Source organism: Leptopilina heterotoma, unplaced genomic scaffold (genome assembly GCF_015476425.1).
Source record: "Leptopilina heterotoma isolate Lh14 unplaced genomic scaffold, ASM1547642v1 Lhet_68, whole genome shotgun sequence".
NCBI lineage: Eukaryota > Metazoa > Arthropoda > Insecta > Hymenoptera > Figitidae > Leptopilina > Leptopilina heterotoma.
In genome coordinates, this window is record NW_025111157.1 from 1,394,505 (window position 1) to 1,403,586 (window position 9,082).

The 9,082-nt window shown below is 22.3% G+C and overlaps 1 protein-coding gene across 1 annotated transcript in view; it reads right to left on the minus strand.

Moving 5' to 3' along the window:
- Positions 1-9,082, minus strand: part of LOC122510224 (larval cuticle protein F1-like) — a 71,560-nt gene that overhangs the window by 29,675 nt on the left and 32,803 nt on the right. The gene's annotated exons all lie outside the window — the stretch shown is intronic.

The window sequence follows — 9,082 nt, forward strand, 5'->3', positions numbered from 1 at the left end:
TATTTCCATAAATAATTAACTTCTTTTTAGGAATTTAAATATTTTCATAACTAATGAAACTCATTACAGAAATTCAATTATTTTCAGAAGTAATAAAATTCTTTGCAATAATTCAATTATTTCCAAAATTTTTAAAAATCTATTAAAATTTCAATTACTTTTTAAAATTAATAAACTTTTTCTCCGAAATTCAATTATTTTCAAATATTTTAATAAAATTACTGTCGAAAATTCAATTACCTTTTTAAATAATGAAATTCTTTTCCAAATTCAATTATTCTCAACAATTTTAAATATTTTGGTTAAAATGTCAATTATCTAAATAAATAATAAAATTTTTCTCCAGAATTCAATTATTTTCAAAAATTTGAATAAAATATTTGCGAAATTTCAATTATTTACAAAAATTTTCCTAAATTCAATGAATTTTTTTTTAAAATCTTTTATTTTAATATAATTTTTTGAAAGAATTCAATTATTTAAAAAACTTTCTAATATTTATTAGTTTATTTACTCTCCCTACAATAGGTAGGGTTCGAGACTCCCAAATACATACATAATAATCTTAACCTATATTTACAAAAATCCTTACAACTAAACATTCTCTAAATACAACTTAACCTAAACTCAACTCTCTCCACGCTCTCAACCTTACGCTCTAAACCTATCGCCAGTGCCGGGCTTCCGTTTCCAGTTCCTTCTATGCCCATGCTGGCTTCGACCCAATTCGCCCACCCTTTTTCAAAAACCTTCTACTCCTTTCTCGCCTCTCTTACATCCTCCAGTCATCCACTTTTACCCATACATCTATCCATCCAAGCAAAATCTTCTCACCTCATTCTCAGCCTATCCGTGTCTATCACACTTTACACGCTTCCATCCCTCCACCCGTATCCTCCCTCACAACATACTTTACCCCATCCACCCAAATACAATCTTTACCCATTCTTACCTGTTTTCCATTCACTCTCTCCGTCCACGCTCTTTCTCTCAATAGCCATAACATTCTTCTCTCTCTCCAACATCTATCCTCATCTATTCTTATTACACTTCCTTTCAGTCTTCCTTTCACCCTCATCACCTCCATTTTCTCTTCCTCACTACCCAACTCCACCAACCATAACTTTGGTACCCCATATTCACCCCTTCCTAACGCTTGTACCATTTTCACTGAGACATTAACCCCCACCCACGCCAACACTTTTTCCACTGCTCTTTTACCCTCCAACACACCTACATTCATACCTCTGATCACTACATTCTTTTTCCTTTTTTCATTTTCTACTACATCCACTCGTCTTGACAAATCTCCCATTTTCCACTTTAATCTCTCATATTCACTTCCCTCAACTTTCTCAGTCCCCTCATTCACTTCCTTTATAAATTTTTCCAATCCATTCATTCTTCTCCACATGCTTTCCTTTTCCTTTTTCCACTTACTATCCCATTCATTCCACATTTCCTGCAATTTCTCCAACCTCTCTTCAATTTCCACTATCTCTTTGTCCCTTGATTCCCCATCCTCATACATATCCATCAAATTTCCCTTCACTCTTTTAGCTCCTTCATCCATCGCATCCTTCAACATCCATACTAATTCCAACAAATCCATGCAATCCTCACACGTCATCTTTTTTCCATTCTTTCCTATCCCCCTTTCAAATACTCGCGCCTTTTCCTCATTCTCGCTAACACCACTTGAGTCAAACTCAGCCATTCCAGAAATCTACCTTATCACTCCAATGCTCAAAATTTTTCCACTGTCTCTCTCTCCTCTCTCTCACTTCAAGCAACCTAACCTCACAAAACACACTTTTCTTTTTTACCTTTTTTATCACTCATACATTCACTACTCTATACAAACATACTTTTCCTTTACACTATCGCCAATTACACTACACACTCAACACTCTGCACTACCCACCCTTTTTAAAACCTTTAAATTTCTCAAAAAAATCTTAACTCTTTCCAAACGCGTGTACACCGAAACGGTACCGGAAACGGAAGCCAAAAAAAACTTTCTAATAAAATTCCACGGAAACATTTAATTATTTTCATAAATAATTAACTTCTTTTTGGGAATTTAAATATTTTAATAAATAATAAAACTAATCGCAGAAATTCAAATTATTTTAAATACAATTTTAATTGAATTCCTTGAAATTAATTCTTTTAAAAATTAATTTATTGAGACAATTCTTAAAAATTGTATTAAAATTTGTCAAGAGAATTCAATTATTTATAAATTTGTTAATAAAATTCTTGATGAAAATTCAATTTTAAGAAACATTCAATTATTCAAAAAATTGTTATTTTTGTATTTAAATAATTGAATTCTCGTAGAATTTTCTAATAATAAAAATTTGCTTTAGTAATGAATTTTAGTTAAAAATATTAGATAATTGAATATTAAAAGCAATATAGCGGGATTTTTTTAGAAATAATTGAATTTTGAAAAGGTTTCAAATTGAAATCTTTGAAGATCTGAATTTTTCATACTTTTAACTAACAATTTTGTGGAATTAAATTTTTTGAAAAAGTTTAATTGAATTTTTTTAAAAATTATTTTAAGTTTTTATTTTCTAATATTCAATTGAAGAATTTTCGTATAATTTAAATTTCATTAAATTGAATTGTAATCAGATTGGTTTTAAAATTCTCAATGAATTTTGTCAAAAGTTATTAAAAATAATTGATTTAATGAAGAATTTTTGTTAAAAATACTACGTTCAGTATTTTCTATATCAATATTTCGGTTTGTTGCACTTTTTTTTGTAAAACACTTAAAAAAAAATTTAATATATATTTTCTTTTCGTGTATATCCAAAAATGTTTTCTTAATTCAATTTCCTTTCTTTTTTTAAACATTTTTTCTACGAATATCGAAATTGAGACAAAAAACGAATAAAAAATGTTGCAAAGCAACATTTTTGATTCGTTTTTTGTCTCAATTTGATATCCTTAGAAAAATTGTGATAAATAAAATTTTGCTATGCAATAATTTTGATGAGTTTTTTGTCTCAATTTGATATCCTTAGAAAAATTGTGATAAATAAAATTTTGCTATACAACAATTTTAATAAGTTTTTTGTCTCAATTTTATATAGAAAATCTCTGGCACATTTAAATGACACAGAGAAAAGCGAGTGTTGTTTTTGATGCGGGTAAATTTTGGTAGGGTAATTTTAGTGAGGATAAATTTTCTATAATAGAAAATTTACCTTATTTTCAGTGTTAAAATAACACTTCCGAGCTAAAGTTTGATGCAGACACTTTTAACACCGAATTCAGTGTTAAAATAACACTCACTTTTTTCTGTGGATTGAAACGAATTGTAACGACAAAAGGAAATAAATAAATTAAGAAATTAATTGCAGAGATTACTTGAAAATTAGACTCATATTTCTGTAAACCAACAGTCCACAGTGGTAATTTTATCAATTTGAGAAATCACTCAAAAAATTACAAAAGTCATCGCAGTAAGGAAACATTTAATTTTTCATAGTCGTGAAATAAAATCTTGTATGATTTATAAAAAATTTTATATGCCTGTAATAACAACAGACTCATAAAGATGGCATCACTGGGATGTGGGCTGTCCCTACATCCTTTTTAAAAATAATTAGATTTTGTTACTGGAACTAGGGGAGAATTATTCATTAAGGTTGAAAACCACCGAAGCTTGAACTAGTTTTTCTTTAGAAAAGAATTAATCAAATGCATGGGACACAATAATAAACATCGTCTGCGAATTCAACAATCCTATACCTATATATACATCTAATTCTCAAATGTATGACTCACTTCTTATGTAGAAATGAAATAATTCATGAAAAATTTCTTCTCTTTCGAGACAATAAATAAAAATGTGATAAAAAAAACATTTGATTGTCGCATCTATATATTCAACAATAATTAAGAATTCATTATTGAAATTTCAAGAAACAGAAAAGAATGTCGTGGATTTGTATTGAAACTTGTTTGAAAATTTTATTGTTATACTTTGTATTTGTGGGGGAGGGGAATATCACCTGGAAACGTGATTCATGAGTTTTAAATACTCTATTCATATAGCTACTTTCGATATATGCCACTGATTCAACTTTAGGCACGTATTTTAAAAAACGACACGTATTACATAAAAATATTTGTGTATTTCTATAGAATATAATTTGAAAGCTAATTAGTTAAGTTTATCAATGTACTGAAAGAAAAATGTATTTGGTTCAAATAAATAATTATCTGTCTATTATCTAGCAAATATTTTTCTGAATCGAATAATTTTTTATTTTATTTATACTCTGAATTTAAATTAGAATTTACTGTTGTTTACTAAATTTGAATTAGTGACTGACTTCTTGCTTTTCAATTCAAAATAAATTAAATAAATTAAATTAAAAAATAATTTAGACTATTTATTATTAATACCTTTTGCTTTTTAATTATTGGTAATTTTTTCGTTTTCAAAACGGTTTAACACTCGGAGACGTTTAAGGAATATAATACAATTTAAATTTTTTTGTTACGACGTGAAGAACATATTTGTTTATTAACATTTTATAAACAAATAATATAAAAAATTTTTTATAAAAAAATTTAAAAAAATTAAAAAAAATTAAAATTAATTTTTTTTTTTTATTATAAAAAATAAAAAAATTTAAAAACAAAAAATATATTCAAATAGTGCAATTCAAGACGAAAAAATTCCATATTTTAATTTTTAAATCCGTCAACTGGAACTCAAGAAAAAAAATTTTTAATTTAGCAATTATAAAAAATTCAATTGTTAATAACTTTTACAAACATTTTTTTTGGCTTAATATTTTCAGGGATTCTTCTTACCCATATTAAGAGTAAAAAAAAACTATTTTGGTTCAAAAAGAAAATTTTTTAGTTGATCCGTTTGAGAAATTCTGACCCAATTTTTTTAAAATTTTTTATCAAAAAGTTTTACTTTAACTAAATTTTACTAATAAATAATAATTTCTACTCATTTATTAGTAAAATTTACTAATTCAAAAGTAAACAGCCACTAAATTTTAATTAGTAAAAATTTTTACTAATTCGAATTAGTAACTAACTTCTTCCTTTTCAATTAAAAATAAATTAAATTAAAAAATAAATTAGACTATTTATTAGCAGCTTTTGCGTTTGAATTAGTAATTTTTACTTTTTTTTATTTTTTTTTATTTTTTAGTAAAAAATTGTGCTTTAAATAAATTTTAATTCAAAAACAAAAACTTTTGAATTAAAATTTATTTAAAGCAAAACTTCTTACAAAAAAATAAAAAAATAAATAAAAAAGTTAATTTGTTAATAAATTAGACTATTTATTAGTAGATTTTGCTTTTGAATTAGTAATTTTTACTTTTTTTTATTTTTTAATAAAAAGTTGTGCTTTAAATAAATTTTAATTCAAAACCAAAAACTTTTGAATTAAAATTTATTTAAAGTAAAACTTGTTACTAAGAAATCTTAAAAAAAATTAAAAATGTTAATTAGTTAATAAATTAGACTGTTTTTAATAGCTTTTGCTTTTGAATTAGTAATTTTTACTTTTTTAATTTTTTAAAAAATTTTTTAGTAAAAAGTTGTGCTATAAATTTGAATTAGTAAAAAAATGTTTATTAATTTGAATTAGTGACTGACTTTTTGATTTGAATTATAGTAAATTCAATTAATTTGACTAATATACAGTAATTTCTACTAATAATTTTTTTAGTAAAATTTACTAATTCAAAAGCAAAAGAAACAGCGGTCACTAATTCAAATTAGTAAGCATTTTTACTAATTCAAATTTACTTCACTTTACTAATAAATTAGAAAAAAAATTAAATATTTTTGGTAAAAATAACTATTTATTAGTAAAATTTACTAATTCAAAAGCAAACTACCACTAAATTTGAATTAGTAAAAATTTTTACTAATTTGAATTAATAACCGACTTTTTGCTTTTCGATTCAATATATAAATTAAATTTAAAAAAAATTAGACTAATATATTTATTAGTAGCTTTTGCTTTTGAATTAGTAATTTTTACTTTTAAAATTTTTTAGTAAAAAGTTGTGTTTTAAATAAATTTTAATTAAAAAAAAACTTTGGAATTAAAATTTATTTAAGCACAACTTTTTTCTTTTGAATCCGTAAATTTTACTAATAAATAATAATTTCCACTAATTTATTAGAAAAATTTATTAATTCAGAAACAAAAAATCAGTTATTAATTCAAATTAGTAAATATTTTTATTCATTCAAATTTAGAAAGTTGATAGAAATTATTTGATTAAAATAAAAAATTACCTGTTTATTATCTATTAAATATTTATCTAAATAAAATAATTTTTATCAAATCTCTAAATTTGAATTAGAAGAAATGTTTATTAATTTAAATTAGTGACTGACTTTTTTATTTGAATTAGTAAATTCAATTAATTTGACTAATAAATAGTAATTTCTACTAATAATTTTTTTTTAGTAAAATTTACTAATTCAAAAGCAAAAGAAACAGTCACTAATTAAAATTAGTAAGCATTTTTGCTAATTCAAATTTACTTCACTTTACTAATAAATTAGAAAAAAAATTAAATATTTTTGGTAAAAATAACTATTTATTAGTAAAATTTACTAATTCAAAAGCAAACTACCACTAAATTTGAATTAGTAAAAATTTTTACTAATTTGAATTAATAACCGACTTTTTGCTTTTCGATTCAATATATAAATTAAATTTAAAAAAAATTAGACTAATATATTTATTAGTAGCTTTTGCTTTTGAATTAGTAATTTTTACTTTTAAAATTTTTTAGTAAAAAGTTGTGTTTTAAATAAATTTTAATTAAAAAAAAACTTTGGAATTAAAATTTATTTAAGCACAACTTTTTTCTTTTGAATCCGTAAATTTTACTAATAAATAATAATTTCCACTAATTTATTAGAAAAATTTATTAATTCAGAAACAAAAAATCAGTTATTAATTCAAATTAGTAAATATTTTTATTCATTCAAATTTAGAAAGTTGATAGAAATTATTTGATTAAAATAAAAAATTACCTGTTTATTATCTATTAAATATTTATCTAAATAAAATAATTTTTATCAAATCTCTAAATTTGAATTAGAAGAAATGTTTATTAATTTAAATTAGTGACTGACTTTTTTATTTGAATTAGTAAATTCAATTAATTTGACTAATAAATAGTAATTTCTACTAATAATTTTTTTTTAGTAAAATTTACTAATTCAAAAGCAAAAGAAACAGTCACTAATTAAAATTAGTAAGCATTTTTGCTAATTCAAATTTACTTCACTTTACTAATAAATTAGAAAAAAAATTAAATATTTTTGGTAAAAATAACTATTTATTAGTAAAATTTACTAATTCAAAAGCAAACTACCACTAAATTTGAATTAGTAAAAATTTTTACTAATTTGAATTAATAACCGACTTTTTGCTTTTCGATTCAATATATAAATTAAATTTAAAAAAAATTAGACTAATATATTTATTAGTAGCTTTTGCTTTTGAATTAGTAATTTTTACTTTTAAAATTTTTTAGTAAAAAGTTGTGTTTTAAATAAATTTTAATTAAAAAAAAACTTTGGAATTAAAATTTATTTAAGCACAACTTTTTTCTTTTGAATCCGTAAATTTTACTAATAAATAATAATTTCCACTAATTTATTAGAAAAATTTATTAATTCAGAAACAAAAAATCAGTTATTAATTCAAATTAGTAAATATTTTTATTCATTCAAATTTAGAAAGTTGATAGAAATTATTTGATTAAAATAAAAAATTACCTGTTTATTATCTATTAAATATTTATCTAAATAAAATAATTTTTATCAAATCTCTAAATTTGAATTAGAAGAAATGTTTATTAATTTAAATTAGTGACTGACTTTTTTATTTGAATTAGTAAATTCAATTAATTTGACTAATAAATAGTAATTTCTACTAATAATTTTTTTTTAGTAAAATTTACTAATTCAATAGCAAAAAGTTTATCACTAATTGAAATTAGAAAAATTTTTACTAATAAATTTGATAGTAAATTTTAATTAAATTGTATTTGAACCAATAATTCCAGTATTTAAAGGAAACAATTAACTTAAAATTAATTAACTTATTAAATTAACTTATTATAACAATTAACTTATTAAAAATTAATTGATAATAAAAAAATAATTTGATAATATGACTATTTATAAATTTACAGTTGCAAAATTCTTTAATTTCACTAATAAATTGTTAATTATGAAAAATTACACTCGTTATTTTTGACTCAAAATAAATTTTATTTGATTCATATAAAGAAACAATGAAGTAAACAATTGACTTGAATACAAATTTTACTTGATACAAATAAATATTTATTTGCATTCAAATAATTAAAAAAAAAATAATACATAATTTAAAATTATTTGATACAAATAAATATTTATTCGTATCAAATAATTTTCATTCAAGTCAATTATTTGTTTATTTGAATCAAAGAAAATTTTTTTTCCACTCTAAAATAGCAAATTGTAATTTTTTATAATTAAAAAATTTTTTTTTAGTGGAATTAAAGAATTTTGCAACTGTAAATTTAAAAATAAGGCAAATTGAGGATTTGTGACTATATAAATAATTGTAATTGCTCATATATACACATATATAGTAAAAATGATGATAAATCTCCATGAGAGAATACACCTGAGTGCACCCACAATAATGCTCTTGGCACACAAACGTGTATTATGTGTAAATTCATCTCCCCACCATCTGTAACATTATAATACACTCTCAACCGAGAGCGATTTGACAGTTCTGTTTGCTAAGCAGTCTCATGGTGTCACTTGCCACGAAAACATTCAATTTTCCCCAAAGTAAAAATAGTGTCAATTTGAAAATTTTTAAAACAAATTTTCTTGTTAATTTAAAACATAAACTTTTATCTAAAGTTAAATCTTTTTTAAACAACTTTTTTTTTACTTGAAACAAAATATTTTTATTTGAAGAAATATTTCTAAAAAAGTGTTAGAAAGAATAATTTTTAATTTTACACTTTTATAGTAAATTAAAATAAGAAAGGAATAA